The sequence below is a fragment of the Metopolophium dirhodum genome, chromosome 2 (genome assembly GCF_019925205.1).
Source record: "Metopolophium dirhodum isolate CAU chromosome 2, ASM1992520v1, whole genome shotgun sequence".
Taxonomy (NCBI): domain Eukaryota; kingdom Metazoa; phylum Arthropoda; class Insecta; order Hemiptera; family Aphididae; genus Metopolophium; species Metopolophium dirhodum.
The window spans coordinates 39570731-39590243 of NC_083561.1; the positions used below are offsets into that span (position 1 = coordinate 39570731).

The 19513-nt window shown below is 30.9% G+C and overlaps 1 protein-coding gene across 2 annotated transcripts in view; it reads left to right on the forward strand.

Moving 5' to 3' along the window:
* Positions 1-573: 573 nt before the first annotated feature.
* The window catches only part of LOC132939940 (aromatic-L-amino-acid decarboxylase-like), a 37651-nt gene continuing 18711 nt past the window's right edge, over positions 574-19513 (forward strand). Inside the window, exon 1 of one of the 2 annotated variants that reach the window (XM_061007379.1) lies at positions 574-913. The gene's annotated coding sequence lies outside the window, so the exon portion shown is untranslated. Of the gene's footprint in view, positions 914-9272; positions 9299-19513 lie in introns of those variants that run through there. The other variant, XM_061007381.1, reaches the window with a different exon arrangement.

A 19513-nucleotide genomic window follows, 5' to 3' on the forward strand; every position in this document is an offset into this window, starting at 1 on the left:
TATATTTTATATTATTATAGTGCATATTATCTTTATTATTATTATTATTATTATTATTATTATTATTATTATTGTATACGCGCAATATTATTGCGGCGGTTGCACACCATAATATTATTATTGTTATGTAAGACGTATATATCGGGTCTCCGTCACTGCAGGTTTGAAGATGACGCCGACGACAGTGCCAAGGTGAAAAACGATTTAAAAAAAACAAATAAAACGCGTCGTCGATCATTGCCAATAATAATAATAATAATAATAATATTAATAACGACAACCGATCGTCTAACCCCACCATGAGACGATCTCCTACCTCCCTTTCGCTGTTATTACACATTTCCACGCCTAAACGTTTTCCTAGTCTCGAAACGCCCTGCACGTCCCCAAGTGCGCGCGCCGTGCTTACGCTGTGGCGGCGATCCGATTTGAAAAAAAAAAAATAGATAAATACGATAGGTAGTATACGATTATAGTATTTGGGGATTTTTTTTTTTTTGCACGCTTCGCTTAATATATCATTAACTATTTAAATTTTTTTCTCGTTCCCCGCTCGTGTTACGTTTCGGCGGCCGTTTGCAGAGGAGGACCACATTTATATTTTTTCTGCCACCTATACCTAGGTATATAAAGACGTGCGCGTTATCGGACGGCTGGCGTACGCTGTTTATCGATCGCACGTGATCGTCGAGGCAATATTATAATATTAATATTCACGGTCGGCACCGCGTATTATTATTACTGTCGTACTATCTCGTCAAGACACAACACCGGCTCTTGCTGATTTCGAACGGAAACAAGTTCGATCTCGCGGTGAAAAAATATCTACAGAAATATATCCATATACCCATACCACAGACAGCGCCAAATCTCAATACTGAACACTGACGGTTATCCGAGTACTTCCGCAAAGGTGAGTTTTTCCTTTTCGTTATTATACAATTATAGTATGTTCTTTTCAGTTACCAGCGTGCTATAATAATTCATCGTAATGGTAATAATATAACATGGTAGAACATCAATACTAACCTCACCGATGTGTGCAGCTAATTAGTCGAATGTCTCGCATCCTCATAATAATATGTTATTATTACCTAACCACATAAAATAGTTAGTACAAGTATATAATATAATATATGCTTTTAAAATATTATATATTATAGACACTGAGCGAAGCGAAAGAATGTATTGTATTTATGATGTGTGGTATTTTTTTCTGTTTGTAAACTCATAAAAATTTGTGGTTGTAAAAATGCTCTAATTTTTAAGATCGGAAAGTTTTCTGATATAAAAGTGAACCCAGTTGCTACTTTTAAGAGGCCAAAATAGAAAACTCCTAGAAGTTTTTGAAAGCATTAAGAAAAACAACAAAAAAAGAGAAAAAAAGTTGTAATTTTTAAGCAAAACCAATTTTTGAAAAGTCGATTTAATTTTTTGGTGTAACTCAAATTAAACTAATTTAAACCGTAGACCATTGAAATGTTCACCAAATATTTATGTAAGCATTTTTCATTAATGGTATAATTTTTGAAATATTTTGACACTTATTAAGCTAATTATAGCCCTGAAAAATGTTTCTCAATCACAACTTTTTAACTTAGTAAAATAGCTTGAAAATTTAATACAAGGTTCCTTATATATTTATTAATGGAAGTTCAAAAATATTAAAGATTCATAGGCATGATTATATTTTATATGCATTTAAAGTTCAAATTTTAATAACATTTATCAACATTTCGAAAAAGTTCAAACTATTTTTCAGTTTGAATTTCCTAAAAGATTTTCTTTTCATAGCTAATGTTAGAATTTTTAATAGAAGATTTCCCACAATTTTTTCTATCTTAAAAAAAAAAACAGTTTACCGGAAGGTAACATTAATTTATTGAACGTTTGAATTTAACATTTTTACCGTTAATTTTTCGATTTTTGATATTTTTTTGTTACTTCCAAAACGAATAACCGTAGACTCTTGAAAAGAGTAATAGTATTTTCTATATATGGTAAAATGTTCAAACTATTTTAACTCTTTTTAAGCTATGATATTTTTTTTCAAATTTTGTAAATAATTTTTCAGTTAAAAATTCTTAAAAGTTTTTCTTTTCATGGCTAACATTAGGACATTTAATAGAAAGTTCCCAACAAATTGTTCTGACTTAAAAATACGAAGTTCATCGGAAAGTTCAGATATGTATACTATGTATAGCCATTAGATATTTTAGATTTTTATTAATTTTTTTCAACTATTAAAACGTCTCCGCTCAGAATCGTTTTTCATATACAATGATTTATCACTGAATTTAAATATAACACATCTACTACAACGACATGCTCGACAACTACTGTACAGAAGATCGGTAGCTACTTGTCCACATTTTTTAATTTCTACTGTGCGTGTTTAGAAAAATAATATTTACAGACTTGTATCATAATATATATTTTGTATGTGCAGTAATGACGAGTTGCATGAACAATCACTAAACATTTAACGCATCAATTTATAGTGAGTACTTTTAATGGTCTCTTAAACATGTTTTAGTTGCATATTATGAATGGTTCATTAAATGTTGATTAACCATTAAATTAATACATTTTTCATGCAACCTGGTATAAATGTTTTAATAATAATGTGTAATATTATATTATATCATATTTAACCATAATATAGTTAAACGACAAAAATAATATGTCTGACTCTGATTGCTACGTTGGCATCGTGTTTCAGTGTGGTTTTTCAATAAAAAAAATCGTATTTAAATAGGAATTGTTTACAATATACCTTCGTTGCAATGATATTGTGTGCCAGTCAACTATATTATTATTATGTTGTTGCTACCTCAGTTACTATCGACATGTCTGCGGTGACAGGTCTAGACCGCGAATCGCATAATTCCACTTTTCCGTGTCTCTTTTATTTGTTTTAAACTCGAAACTTGTAAAACCCATCCGCAAACAAAAATGTTAATAGTGTGGCCGGCGCCCGCGGACCTGCACGCTATTCGACTCACTACGTTAAAGAAAATCTGTAATAGATCGTTGATTTCATATTATAGAAAACATTAGAGTAGGTACTTATTATAATATTATATAATATTATGACGTGCGCGCACTACGCGCCGTCGACTTTATCTGGATATTACACATTCGTGGATTTAGCTGTAATATTATTATCCCGGCCCGACATTCGATCAAATATTTTTCCATGTGACTTTACGCATTACGTACAGTATAATTTTTCATATATCTGCTCATTAATAAATTTGAGATTTCACACGAATCCACGTTTATATTACAGCAGTAATATGATACACTACAATCTACTATTACATGGAACGATTATTATTGATAGCGGTCTGCTATTAATTATAGTAAGTTGTAGTGTCTAACGTAAAACGTGCTGCAATAAACCTATAATATAATTTGTATTTCCGTCGATACCTGTTGTAGATGTTTCAATCTAACGTCAAAGTCCGAACCCGTTTATTGGCCGCACGTGATATTGATATCACGTAGGTATACGATTTTAGGTTTCTAAAATATATATAAGTTTAGAACACCTATTAGGTATATCCCCGCTGTTAGTTACCACTTACCAGTAGCCAGTAGGTAGGTACATAGTTACGGTTGTTGGTATTCAGCTATTTAATTATTGTTCGCGTAGACGCGTAGTTTAGTAGTTATAGGTACTGCACTTAGTTGCGATTCAATGATTGTTTGTATTACGATTTTATAACGGTTCTATATTTTAAAGTAAATTCAAATTAGCCAATATTAATACTCAAATAATAGACAAATCTAACCTAACCTAATACGAAAACCCTTGTACTAATAACCTAGATGTCCGACGTGTATGTATTTAATTATCAATAAAAACAAAAACAAAAATACTCATCTAAGTATGAGTATTTAATAAAGATTCATATACCAGCAAACCAGCTAATATTTAAAAAAAAATGTACCAACATATAAAAGTTACCAAATTATTTTTAATCGCAGGTGTATAAACTGTACACACATTATGCGGAATTATAGTTTATGGCGTTGTATTAAAATATGTTTAGAATTAATACACTTGCAGAGTGAGCCTTCCTAAAGTTTTTCCTTCAAACTGCTTAAATAATAATGAATAATAATATTCCATCAATATTTTTTTCAAACAAATGTGCATTTTAAATTTTAATAATATACTGCTGCAGTACCTATACAGGGTACACGTGTACACATTATTATGTGTATCATAGCTTTCCTTTATAATTCTGTATAAATCACATTTCAATCATATATTTTAATAAGTACTCTCTATAAATTGTACTTAGATTTTTTTTTTCGTTTTCACGACACCGACATAGTTTATCACGTTAATACTTTATACTTACGCCCAATATATAATATTATTATTTCCGTGGCCGTCGTCATTTCGTCGAGAATTTCTAGCGTATGGAACTATTGAAACTCGAGTGTAAGACTTATTGCGCGGGGACTGCAGACCTCGTTTAACCACTATAACATCGCCGTGCATTAGCTTGTAAAATGTGCATAGGACAACGAATGTAGTATTATAATTGTCGTTTGCGTACTATATAATATTGTGGTCTAGGCATACACCACACTGTAGACGAATATATTATGATATATTGTGTACACGGTACGTAAATGATTTTAGAGTGCTCGTTATATAAACGTACACTAGGCGCACAGCCCGACCGAGGATTGCTTTTGATCTCGCGAGTTTACGTGCCAACCGCCGCCCAAGCCGCGTAATAATTGAACTGCTCCGAAAAACCTTTTGACTGCGCTCTCCTTTTGATCGCTTCCGTATTTTTTCCACTCACTAATTTCGACATTTCGGTTAGGTCGCCGAGCACCAAGCGTTATATTATGCAACGCGTGTTAATGATATTTTATAAACTCGCTTCACCGTGTATTATCTCGTGTTTCGATTTTGTTTGTCGCGGTGACCGACAAAAATGACACGTTGAATTTAAAAAAAACAACATCTCGATGTGATATACGATATACTTACGTAATATTACAGATTTATATTCGACCATTTTGACGGAAAGGAAAAAATCAAAAATCGTGATACAAGTATGATAATATATTATAATAATAATATGATAATGTACATCATATTATATAGGTACATTATACCAGCTATGTCATATAAATATTACTATTATAATGACTATGACAACGATGATTATGATAATGTCCAAAGCTTTGAAGGAATAATACATTGTAAACGACGGGATTTACTCTATCGAGACGGACGTCTCGAACGTTGTTTTTTTACACTTACATAGTTAGTTAGTTCTATCGATTATACCAAATAACGCCTGTTTATAGTTTCTGTATACGCGATACGTTACCCAGTATACGTTATTGTATTTTATGCGGTATCTACTATCGGCGAATTAACGTTAAGGCCCCTGCAAATGTGTCCTTTTTAAGGAGTTGTGTTTAGGCAATTATTTTGTTCCCGCGATTATACTGATCGTCTCTGTGTGTGTAATAAATGAACATTAGTGTGTGTATATTCCCCTACCATCACCCGCGACCAGCATAAATTTACAATACATTGTTATTTCTTATCTGGTTGATGGTCGCACGCACGCACATGCACAAGTCATTCAATGTCTAGATCAAAATATTCAAAACCAATTTATGGACGTGAAATAGCCGTCGCACTGACAAAAATTAAGGTACTTCTAGTGGTTCGGTTTAAACAATTTAAAGACGTTTGTGTTGGTAAACAAGTTTACTTTGCATCGGTCGGAGCTCTTTTTCAATTTTAGCGAATTATTGGCGAGAATAAATATTTTACATTTTATAAATTTATCGATTTTTAGTATTGTATATATTCAAAAATATCTAAAATACAAAAAACATGCTCCGACCGATGCAAAGTAGACTTGTTGACTAATCAAAACATCTTTACATTTTTCAAATTGAACCACTAGAAGTACTTTAATTTTTGTCAGTCGCTAAGGTCGTTTTGATGAAAAATTAATAGGGTTTGCAGGGGCCTTAAATTATTATCAATCAATTAATATTAAGTTATTATCAATCAATTGACATTAAATTATTATCGATCAATTAACATTAAATTATTATCGATCAATCAACATTAAATTATTATCGGTCAATCAATACGTGTAACTTCGCGATTGGATACACCGCACCGTTATAAGATTGCGGTACTTACAAATTATCAAATGGTATATCTATATGTAATACCTATAATGTCCATTCTACCTAAATTGAACGGTTTTTAGAGCTTCGGCCATCGCACGTGCGGCGTGTAATAGATTGGTTTTCGGATCGTACAAAAGGTATTTGCAAACAATGTTGCGAAGCGTTATATGATTATTATTGCAGTGTGATTATATTTTTTTAATAAGTTATCAGTTTCCATATTAACGCGTGGCGATAACTCCTCGATAACTGCGGAGATAATTTGAATATAAAAACTAATTAAAAAGAAAACGTACGTTTATATAATATTATAGGCAGGCAGGTACTTACTATAATATTATACGGTCTTTAAAACGCCATATGTGTTCAAAGATTTCCATCCGTCTGTTATTAGGGTTTCTGACTATGAATAGATAAACTCTTAAATGCATGGTGTCGCGTCCATCTGACTTAGGTAAAATAAATTAGTATGTGTACCTACCTATTGATTATTATTTTATATTTTTTCGTTAATTTTAGTATTGTTCCCATGGACCACAGGTAGAACACATCATTTATCTTATGTTGGACAATAATTACTATTAAAATTATACCTCCTCTAATATTTAGATAGGTACCTGTGATATAATAGGTAATATTATGTGATATGTGATATGTGTGATATAGGTAATAAAACAAAGTAATTGTTTCGAAAACCGTACAGAAGCCTTTCGAAATTAGCACTTTTTGTACAACATATTATTATTATAATGACGAACTCAAAAAAGCGTCGGCAGAGCGTGTGGGTATTGGATTTCGGTACGTCATAATGTCGACGTCGACCTTCGTTAAACAAATTAACGAGGATGACCGCGCACGGTCTGCAGCGTTTTCTTAGAATTCGCATTTTTGGTAGTTATTAATTCGATTTTAAGCTCATTTTGTTTGTTTAGCATAGTGTTTGTATATAATTAACGCGGTGATTAGGTGTTGTACACGCATTTTGTCGTATCGTCTTACTTTTCAGCCGTCATAATCACTATTGATGTGCATTTGCGCGTTATATACATAATATAATAATATTATAATATATAAACCGATGACAATCGTAATAACTAATAGGTATAACACATTATTAATATCGTTAATTCCAACGGCCCGTCATCGTGAGTCACGGGATTCAAAATGTATAAAACCCCGATTTTTCTGTGCAAGTATCAGACATATTCTGCAGAATAGACGCGGTCTCTATACATATAATATGACTTTATAATATTATGTCACCCAATAAATGTATTGCTCTATATGGCGACCATCACAATCATTATTGACGATGTATTATTAATTAATTTTTGTATATACCACCTATTAATCTTTAGCCGATAAATATGATTATTATAATTCATAGCCATCGTTCATGGTGGTAATTACATAAATTCATATTTCGTGTTATTTTTAATAATATTACTATTACAGGTATTATTAGTAATATAAATAGTTACATCTACAAAATGTAATATATATCTACCTATAACGTACATATTGCAATAGCCGTCGAATAGAGCTTTTGGAAATCCATGATCTTTGTGCTTTAGATTACTTGAATTTTATGGGTACCTATATGCACATTTTATGCGTCTTTTTCGACAGTGAATTTATCAGAAATCAAATATAGCTATGTCATACATGTATGTACATATAATATGTATACATCGATTGCAGGAAAACTCAATAAAGGGATCAACAGGGAAAAAAGTACAATAGTTTGTGTAACTTCATTTAATCCAAGTATCGTATTATATAAACTTATTAGACTCCCTTACGTTTTGATCTATTTGTAATTTTATCAAATGTGTAATGTGTACCTATAGCAAATGTATACGCGATGCTATAGTGCAAACGATGTATATTATACGCCAAAAACGTAGGCACCTCATCAGTATAATATTATTTCGGTACAATATTGAATAACGCCTGTTATACCTCAATACCGTTCGGCGCAATTGATGTAAGTATAACCTTTTTGAATCCCATATTTTTTGTTTTTTTACCTGCAATTGCTGGCGTAATTGACATTTACCCTTAAACCACTTGATAGAAACATAAAACTTGAATGTTTTTTTTATTAAGTAGTTACCTATATAAACATAACGGTACATATAGATTATAGGTATAGTACCTAAGGAAAATCACACTCAATCGATGCAATTTAATTTATATACACTGCCGTGGTTGTCATAAAATTTTAATATTATGTTTCGATAGTGGTAGTGGCATCATCAGTAGTGATATTGTCGAGCATGAAACGCTAAAAGTTTTACAGTACATTTTGATTAAGAGTAATAATATATTTTAATTTTCAAATAGGTCACTTAAAAAAAAATTGCTTACTTAGGTAGTAGGTACCTATTTTGTAATTTGTCAATGTCCGTCAAGTTATTATACCATAATGATTATGGATATGCATACATACCTAGATAAGATAGTAATAGTTTATACGTATATGCCTACATCTTAATATATTCATACAATAATATTTAAAATTTGGGAGCAATTTTATAGTTTTTATTCTGTGATTTGTACGTCTTTCAGGAGCAATACAATTATATTATAATAGTACCGTGGAACTTTACTTAAATGTAATTTTGACATATTTTTAATGCAATAAAATCTGGCCTTTTTAGCTATGACATACAACTTATAATATTATAACAATTAATATTTGCTGTGCTATACTGCTTTACAGTTGTTGTTATTGTCTTTTGACGAATTGACGATCTAAATGGCCGAATTCCGAATTGTAGGGCACATGCGTATGACTATAGGTACGTATAAGTGACGTGAACGCGGAACATATTACAATATAACTGAACCCGGCATCTAAAGCACGTATTTCACTTTCGTATAATTATATTATACATTCATACGCGTATTATATGGTGCAATACATCGTATTACATCGTTGGTATTATTATACCAATTACCAAGTATGATATTGTTATGTGGCATGCGTAGGTAGATATTTCTCTGTGCAAATTCGCGGAATCAAAGTGATGTTACTTTTTTTGCAGTTCGAAATTTCGCTGCAGCTTCCTATAACCAGTGTACCCACATCGATTACGTTTGGGTAAGTATATCAAGTATTGGCAAGACGTATATACTATATTATGAGTCATCGATAGTGTCTTACAACGGACTTTTTTTAAAAATATTTTTCTGATGGATAATCCGCCGCCGTTGAATCGGTCGACAAGGTCGTCTCCGGCAACGGCGGTTAACGTCGCAGCGTAAATACCTCGGCAATAAAATATATACACCCCTTAAATAATAATATCTGCTGTAGGGATGCCAAAAAAATAAATAAAATCCCGTACATCGCCCCTCGCCGTTTAATATATAGGTATGCACGCATAAAATCTCCTCCGAAGGATATATATATTTTAATGCTATACAGTTATAACGCTGCAACTATCGCTTGACGTTTTTTTTTTTCATTTCACTTTTAAGATTTCGTTAAAATATTTAAATTCGTCTTGGCGTATGGCGGGCGGGCTGCAGCGGTTCATCTAATCTAAATGTAAAACACGACTATTATATTATACAATATGTGTGTGTGTGTGTTTGTGTGTGTGTGTGTGTGGGTGTGTGTCTGTGTGTCTGTGTATAATATATATATGTACACAGCCCTGGAGCTCGCGGTCGATCGTCGTAGTAATGCAAATATACGTACACGATGTAATGTAATATATTACCACGGCTCCTGCAGTCTGTGTATAGTGTTTGACAACCGTATAGTATAGTATTATATCATTATTATTATTATTAATAATAATAATAATAATGATAATTTATTATTATTATTATTTAGCTAGATGTGAGAGGATACAGCGGACTGCGAGAGGGTTGTTGCGGGTATAGACGAGAAGAGTTTGCCGGAGATTGCAGCGCAGTGAATCGAGTTCCGCAAAAAAATGCACTATACCCGCGCACGAGGAGGCGTGCACGGTTTTTTATTTGTCTTATGAATATTGTTGACGGAATAATAATGAGGAAGTTTATATACATAGTTGGAATTCGTATGAATAAGTAAAATAGATACTTCGTATAATATGTAATAGGTATATGTGTGTGCTTAAATATTATAACAATATATTTCTAAAGCCCCGCGGCAGCTCAACAAATTGCAGAAATCACATTTAAACTATATTACTTTATAATATAATCACTGCAAAATATGATATTATAGTATGATAACTACCGAATAGTTACACCGCTTACCAATTAAGATTGAAAACAAATGTATCAATTAACGGATGAAACCATGAAATATACCTTATAATTTATACCTATGTTTAATATATTATATCTACTTGCAGTTCAAATTTCGTACAAAACTGAAAATTATTATAGATATTATACAGAAAGAAACAAATATTGCGTATTTAGGTAAATTACTGGCTGATCTCGTGCACTCCGTTGCCCGTTAAATGTACCAACTCCATATGACTCAAGCATTGTTCAAATCGTTGTTTAATATTCGGTGTATGGTGTTCAAAATTTGTCTTAACTTTTCTGTTGCCTGGAAAAAAAATTCTGATTCGCAGCAGTATATTATCAGGTAGGCAATCTACCTGCGGTTAAGTTAGATCGGGGACCCAGTGCTGTTTTTACGTATAAGTGTACGATTTAACTCTAAAGTATCAAAGTTATACCAAGTTCGTCGTTTTTACTTGATTCCGCCTACGGTGGATTCATATAATCAATTAATACAAAATCCTATCCTAACCTAACCGTACTAAAATTCGATGAATAAAAAAAACCAAATTTAACCCTTTTTAAATTAGCCTATCTTCTTCCCAGAGGTATAATCTATACACACAAATATTCATTTATGTATATATATTAACAAAAAATAATAATACAAATCAACAAACATGCCCGATTAACCAATAGCAACCAATATATAATACACTATTATTATTTTAATCTGCAACAATAAACTAAATTTTTATTTTATTATTTAGTTTATTTTTTTCTGGACAGATGTCGCCACTATTGTATTTTTGACATCCAGATTTCTTACTTTTCCTAAAATTGTCTTTCATAAGAATCTTCTCCGTGATATACTCTTTCATTTAAAAAAAAATCAAGAAGATCTGAAGTAGTTCCAGAGTTTAGCCTGTAGAGAGATTTTCATTTCACATTTATATAGTTAGATAGGTAATATTATTTATAACAACATGGATGCTCTTGAACCGGCTTGATTTCATCGCGGATAAACAAAATAGAAAATATGGTATGGTGATAAACTGGGGCCAGGTGTGACAAGTGCCCTCCCCCTATAATTTGACGAATTGGAATTAAATTAAAAAATGTATAACGTTTTAATTTGTGTATATTGTATATAATGTATAATATTTGTAAATGACACGATTTCAGAATTCAGATATTGTTTTTAACTATCGGTATTTTAACGGTATTTAATCAAGGTATTTAAAAAGTACTTAATACATTTTTATTTATCTACTACGATGTATATTTTTTTATGTCTTGTTGCATGAGAAAATATGTTTATCAAAATTAAGTGAAGTGATAATGAAAGTATTGAAATAAAGACACATTGAACAAAAATATTGCTCCCTAGTAAAATAAAGTTTGGCATCACCACCGTCTGAATTATAAAGCATATTATAGCTCTATATCTTTAAACGCGTTTACCTATGTTTATTTCGACATGGTATTATATTAATGTTTATTAATTATTTTAATATTGATGAATATTTGGTGCATTTTTGTATGCATAAATACATCATTATACTTGAGTGTAACACTTTTTAGCGCATATTATTCCGGTCTCTACACCCGAGTACGTGACCGTATCGATGACAATGGCCAATGATCGATTAATTATAAATTTTCACAATATAATTTTATCGAAGAAAACGGAACACACGTCTATAGATGCGCAGTTGCGATCAAACAGATGTGGTGGGATGAGGGGCGATAGATCCCCCCACGAACTTTCTTTCAATATTTATAAAAATATAAACTATAAACTATATTTTAAACGATCAAAATACACTGCATGTCAAGAAATCAGCCATATCCCCGCCTGCCGCCCATGACCAAATCATTTGACCGCCACTGCCTAAGTGATTATGGCATTATGCTTCGGCATATACTAGTCGTATACTACTATTACAAGTATAGTATACTCTATATTATACGATCCGTTCCGCGGTGTTACGACAAACCACCTCGACGAGTGTCGGCTAACTTTTAATGAAAAATAAAAAACTTAAATAATTTATTATCATCTGCATTAGGCCATTACCAGTATAACAATATAATATGTACAGCCAGGCCAACAGATTTTATTAAATCTTGCAGGAAGCCCCGTACATGTGATATTTTAGGATCTTATTAAATATTATTATACCGGAAAAACGGTTTTTTGTAACGTTTGCGTTTAGAAATTAAACAGTTGTTATTTTGAAATCGTATTTATAATTGAAACGTGTGTTTGGTTGGAATATTTCAAGTTCAGAAACGTATAATGGCCAATAATATACATTTCCAAAGAAATATTTTTCATACAAATTACGTTTCCGAGAGTATTAATAATTGTCTCCAACACATTATACCTATTTTAAACGTATATTACGATTCCAGTATAATATGATTTAATAAAACATACAATTCCAACAATCTGTGTGGTAACAAAAATACGGTTTCGAACGAATTATTTTCCAACTTCACATTCACGCCTGGTTGAGGCGTACCTATATTTTATATGTTTGAGGCGTTTAAGTACACATTCGTTCATTCTACCAATCCACGACCATTTCAATTATTCTGCCGAGTCCCAAAAATTTTAAACCCCCTTAGGTTTACACGTGTTTCACTCTACGACGCCAAATAAACGAAAGACTTCAAGAAAATTTATAAATCATAAATTTATATAAATAAGTAAACATTAATTGTATATAATATACCTAGTGAGAATTGGTTAATTTTTATATTATCTCCGTTTCTGTGGTGATAAACAAAACGTTACGCAAAAACGGTTAGAAAATAAAAATATCTGTATACCCAGCCAAAAACATATTTTTGTTAAAAACTGGAAGCAGCCGCTACGATGGATAGAGATGAATTGAGGTCCATCAAAGTCATTGAACCAATCTATAAGAAATAAAAAAAAGTACCTATATTAAGTCGATTTTGTCACTATAACAAAGACTACTGATCAGTAGGTAGATCAGTAGGTCACGCAATATCCATGGAGGTAAATTCAATCGTATTCAATTAGACTGTGCTTGGTCAACACACGATCACCCTATACCTAGAAGTAGTATCAAGAATTAAGATTTTTATACCAATAGAAAAGTAACACTATATAACGATAACAATAAAAGTAAAAAAAAAAATGGAATACAAAACAATCGTAAAGGTTATTAAATCTTCTAAAAATTCACATTAAGAAAAAAATATTCAAAATAACTCGATTTTCTTACAGTAAAATAATCACCCTGATTATTCATTATATTGACTATACCTAATATCTGCAGATAGCGTCACGAGTCGACAGCCTGTTGGAGTCGAACCGTTTTACATTTTTCGGAAATCTACGCTTTTAATTTTATACAATATAATATATGATTCAAACCGTGCAAATCGTCTGTACAATATACGCACCTAATATAAACGCGTGTGCGGAACACATATATTATACATTATAACCGCTCTAGAAAGTAGAAACCCATTAGAAACAGACGTGAAAAATGATTCGACTTCGCGTGGCGCTTTGCTGTTACTTATAAAATCTCCACTCGTTTGTCAAAAACGTCATCCCGTCACGCGCGTCGAATTCAATATCGGATTTAATAACAGTCAAGTATAGACGTATTTAAATCGAATTCGTCGAAAAGCGTTTCTAGAATAAACTATAATATTATATAAATGTAATCGATCGGAACTCGTGGACTGCCTACGCGCGAAAAACCGTTAACCAAAAAGTTCGAAATTACATCGAATACCGCGTCACCAAACATCTGAAAGACGAAAAAAAATACGAGTGATCATTAAAAATTGCAGTACACGACGATAATGTAGTGCCATTATGATGATTAAATTTAAAAAAAGTATAGTAATTATTAATTTAAGTAGTTCAACGTATTATTGTGCTAATGACGTATGCATAACGTACTTATGCTTAAATTCGATCGATACGATAAGGATTACTTCACGATTATAAATATTATGATAACAATTTATATTTTTTTTAGAAAAACTATAACAAAGCAAAGCAAAAAACTAAACCAGAAACATACCAAAATATATCTATAATATACAGCGTGCAATATTTATTACAACTTCGCTCAAAACTCAGAGAAAAACTAATAACAATCGAAAAAAGACTTTATGTGATATAGGTTTTATATTTATTTATTTATAAATTCGAGTGCAACATGCTTTTGAAATACAATATCTAGTTGTAATATTGTTTTATAGAAGAAAAATATCTAGGGCCGAATTATTATACTTGAGAAACTGTTATATTGTATAATATGATATATCTAAGCAATATCAATTTTTAAATCACCGAAATATAACACATTCTCGCCAAACATATTGTTTTTCACATCAAATAATACACATTTTTTTTATGCATCTATCTTTGGCGTCAAGGCGAATTTCTTATCCAAATTTAATATGTTTTCGAAGAATGTGTATTGTTATTCATTTATTATTCATTTGTTGCGTTTTCTTCGGAGGCTGTAGGGTTGTTTAAATACAGCACCCTTGTTACGCCTTAGACGAGGTGGAAAACTAATTAGTACTGTTGAATATAATTGAATAATGTATAAAAAGTGACATTATATATTTTGCAACAATAATAACATCGTTGTTTTTCCGCAATTGGTTGAGTCACGCCATATGTATATAACATTAACATGGTATTTACCCCCTCACTCGGAGCCCTAATTTTGTACACAGTACAACTTGTATACAACAATATGAATATTGAATATAATATGTGTATACTAAATATGTGAATATGTCTATTAACATCTGTGTATACCCCTCCCCCCCCCATGGTTAAAACCCCAGATACCGCTACTGGGGTCAATAGCCACTTGTATATAAGGCCGACTCTTAGCGTACCGTAAGGCATTACATTATAATATTACTTATGTGAACGTCATGTCGTCATGCGTTTGTAAAATACATATTACTTATTAGTTATTACTATAAAAGCAGTGTAGGTAGTAATTTTTGTATATATAGATCGATCAACAAACATAATCCTAAACTCAACTGATAAATTTTAATAAAATATAAAAATGTTTTCAATGTTTCCAACACAAATATTAGTTTATCGATTTAGTGAGTACCATTACTTACTAGTTACTACTTGTAGAAAATAGATCAGATAGGTACACGGTAGGAGGTATACCTACCTACCAGTTCTAAATTTTAAGTATCGACAATATTTTACACGTTGAAGCGTAGAATAGAATTTAATCTAATATAATATTTATAATACATAAACTGACTACCAAATTGTTAAATATTTTATAAGAAACTTCAATTTTGTTCTATAGTCAGTGTAATTTTCATACTTTTAAACACCCAGGACTCTGCAGGTCTCGAGATATAGGTACACTTTTCAACAGTGAAATATAATATGTGCATAAATATTCATCAAAAACACCAAAAATGAACTTAATTATGCAACAACTTCTATAAACATGCGTTGAAAAGTCTAAAAATATGCATGCCGTGAGAAAGGGTTAAACTGGTAATTTTTCACTAAATATGCAAAACTAGTATTATATTTCCACGAAAATATAGGTACCTATATACCTACCTATATTATTTATTTAAACGTATACGTCACAAAAAAAACCTATGCACAATATTGAAAGACTACAATTTATTATTAAAACACATTATATTATATTATTATGTATTTCGTATTATTAATATGCGCTTTTATATAAACATTTACTATAATATATATATTATACAAACAAATTAAAGAAATCGTTTTTCCCGTTATGGCTGTTGAACATCTTATTATTTTTATTTGAATTTCGTGTCTCATATCTATACTACGAAACAGGCACACGTAGATAGAAAAAATGTCGTTTATTATACGAATTATAATAATACGAATATTACGATATTAATATACGTTTCAAATTAAAAGTTATAAATTCATTATATATATATATATATATATGTAAGACATGATTTCGTGGAATGATTTTATTTCATGAGGGGGGTTGAACTTCCCCCCGTATACGTGGACACGTGGCTACTTCAAAGTACCTCATTTATAAAATATACAAAATTAAAATTATATTTTCTTACCATAATACGAATGTAGCAAGTAATAACGCCAATCGATCAAATTGATTTTGAGATTCACGGTGGAAATTGAAACTTTTTGTTTGTTTATAATTGGTTGTTATTGATTACTCAAGATCAGGTACAAGCATGCAACAAATTGTGTTGTTTACAGTGGCTCGATTAAAGAAACTATATATCTTACCAAACGTATGTTTGTGAATTGTAGCTTATATTATATAATCAAAAACTACTCGATTGATTTTGAAGAAAATCTCAGAGATATCAGAAAAACTTAGAGATTAAGTAAGTTTAAACTTTAAACCATGTTGAAAAATATACTAAGTGGTAAATCTAATCCACAACTTGCGGTTGCTCATCTAGGTCGAATTTTTTCACAAACTTAGGTACACTGACGCCGATTTGTCCGTGAACTGAGATACACTAAAACTGAAATACTCTCAAACCTAGATACCTATACCTAAAGGCTATAATATAGCGTATGTAGTGGCAAGCCTACCACGTAAGTTGTTATTCTTACTGGAATTTAAAAACAAATGTTCAGAGTATAGCCACGTTCATTTTTTATGAGTGTAAATTTTGTGCATATAAGTATGTAACAAAAAAAAATGTTCATAAGTGAAAATTTCATGAAATTAAAATGTTGTATTAATTTCAAAATCGTTGTGGTGCCCCCTCTTTTTGCCTTATATTGTTTATTGGGCAATCCAGTCCTGTGTATTGTATTTTATTAGGTATTTAGGTATAATATTGTATAAAAGATGGAATATTATTTCAGAATACTTAATTACGTTAATGCGCGTAAATATTAAAAGTATAATGTGAGTTCATTGTTTCTAAAAAGTTATTTTTAAACTCTTATCATCAACTATAATATTATTGTATATTCACATAGACGATCACCTAACGGCTAACACACACACATCGATATTGGCATCATACTATGAAACGCAATAATGCAATACGCGTCATGCATAATATTAATATAAAAGATTTGGTGGTCGGTCGTTAAATTACTGTCCAAAAAATTACGACTAGCACGTCGTTTTCAGAAGAACATTATCAATTTACGATGTTTAAACAATGAATAATTGTCCAAACATCATCTAATCGGTAATTTGTCAAACGCTCATCTAACGAATTGCGGTAGGTACTTTCGGCTAATTTATTATTTTAAAGTTGGCCTGTCAACCACTGAAGAAAAATACGAACTTATAATTTATTAAATACAACCATAGTGTTACTTTACTAGGTACCTAGCTCACTGCTTGATCAACTATGTTATGACAATATATCATATAATACAAATATTAAACATTTATATAATATGTTGAAATAATATTAAATCCTAATTTTAATCTTAATCTAACGAACATTCAAGAATTTTTTGATTTCACCCTTTCCACTAAAATTTCACTCATAGTCAACCATGAATATACACATATATATATACCTTAGAAAAACAAAGTAAAAAGAAAGAGAAAACACAATAAACAAATAGATACCTGTACAAATTCAATTCTACATTTGTATAATACATATTATTATGTAGTTCAGTCTCCTTTAGGAATTTGAGTACATTGGTGGTACTGGAACTTAGATTTTCAGTTATAATGTGGTGTGTTCATTTAAAATTACTTCTAACGTTGTAGTAGGTACTTACTTCCTGCATTCGGTTGATATTTGTTTAATCGTCAGAGGATAATGTTGCAAGTCGGCATCATGGAGAATTTTCTTTCTTCATCTGGTAATCATGGGTTTACCTGGTATGAACTATTCTGAGACGGTTTATGACCACTTCTTCTTTTATAGTAAGTGTGTTACCTACTGGGCCAAGGGAGGATATGGATTTTAATTTGGAGTTGGTCATTCAATTTGCCATATTATATGTTGTGTATTTTTTTTATTATGTTATTAAAACGGACGAAACATGACGTACGTGTATTATATATGAATAATATTATAATAAGACAGCCTGGAAGAGGACCCCGCACTTGAATCGTTTTTTAAAATACATTTTTGAATTACCATTTTTTGGCAATACATACTATTAATATAAAATTGTGATTCGCATATAAATCCGTAAGACCGTCTTCACAATTTGCATATTTATCGGTCACGGGTCAAGCGAAAAATATTCATAATATTATATTCGCGTACAATTCATGTTGTGGATACACAGCGATTACGTTTTTTTATTGAAAAATTCAAATTTGGTGAGTCACCGAGGTGACGATGAATACAATATCTGCGATAGACAGACTTGCAATGGTCTTACAAGATTTTCTTAAATTCAGTTCAACTATTTACAGAGTGCAATATAGGAAGACCTGACAGAAGAAATAACTTTTGTTCTAATCAATATTTTAAAACTTTTTTTGATATACATATTATTTATGGTCGCTTTTATAATATAAAAAAATGATTTTTATTTTTAATACAGGAAATAAAAATTCAAAATAGCCAATTTGTAAATCTGATTATAAGAATAATTTTGATGGTAAAAACATTTATCTAAGTTAAATAGTTAATTTTTTTAATTTTTTTTTTAATATCAATATTATTTGAGAATTTAGAACGTAATAACTTCTTTCAAAATATTATTTTTGGAAATTTCTTGACATGAGTTCTGACATTCTTAAATTATTTACTAACCATACAATTTTCACAATTTTTGCCATATGTTTAAGTAGCATGTTTTTTTTTTCAAGTCTTCCTTTTACATCCTGCAGTGCATTATTAGGTATACGATTTAATACGAATGCGCACGTCATGTTATTTTATATGCTTTATGTAAAGAACGTTAATTTCCGTTATAGGTGTAATATTATAACAACGGTGTTTCGTTACAATCTACTGTTTTATCTCGACTAATGCTCTCGAATTGTATTTCAAATGTATGATAATAGAACGCACTTTCGGACATAATATTATAATATGTATCATTACTTTTTCGAATTCGAGATAA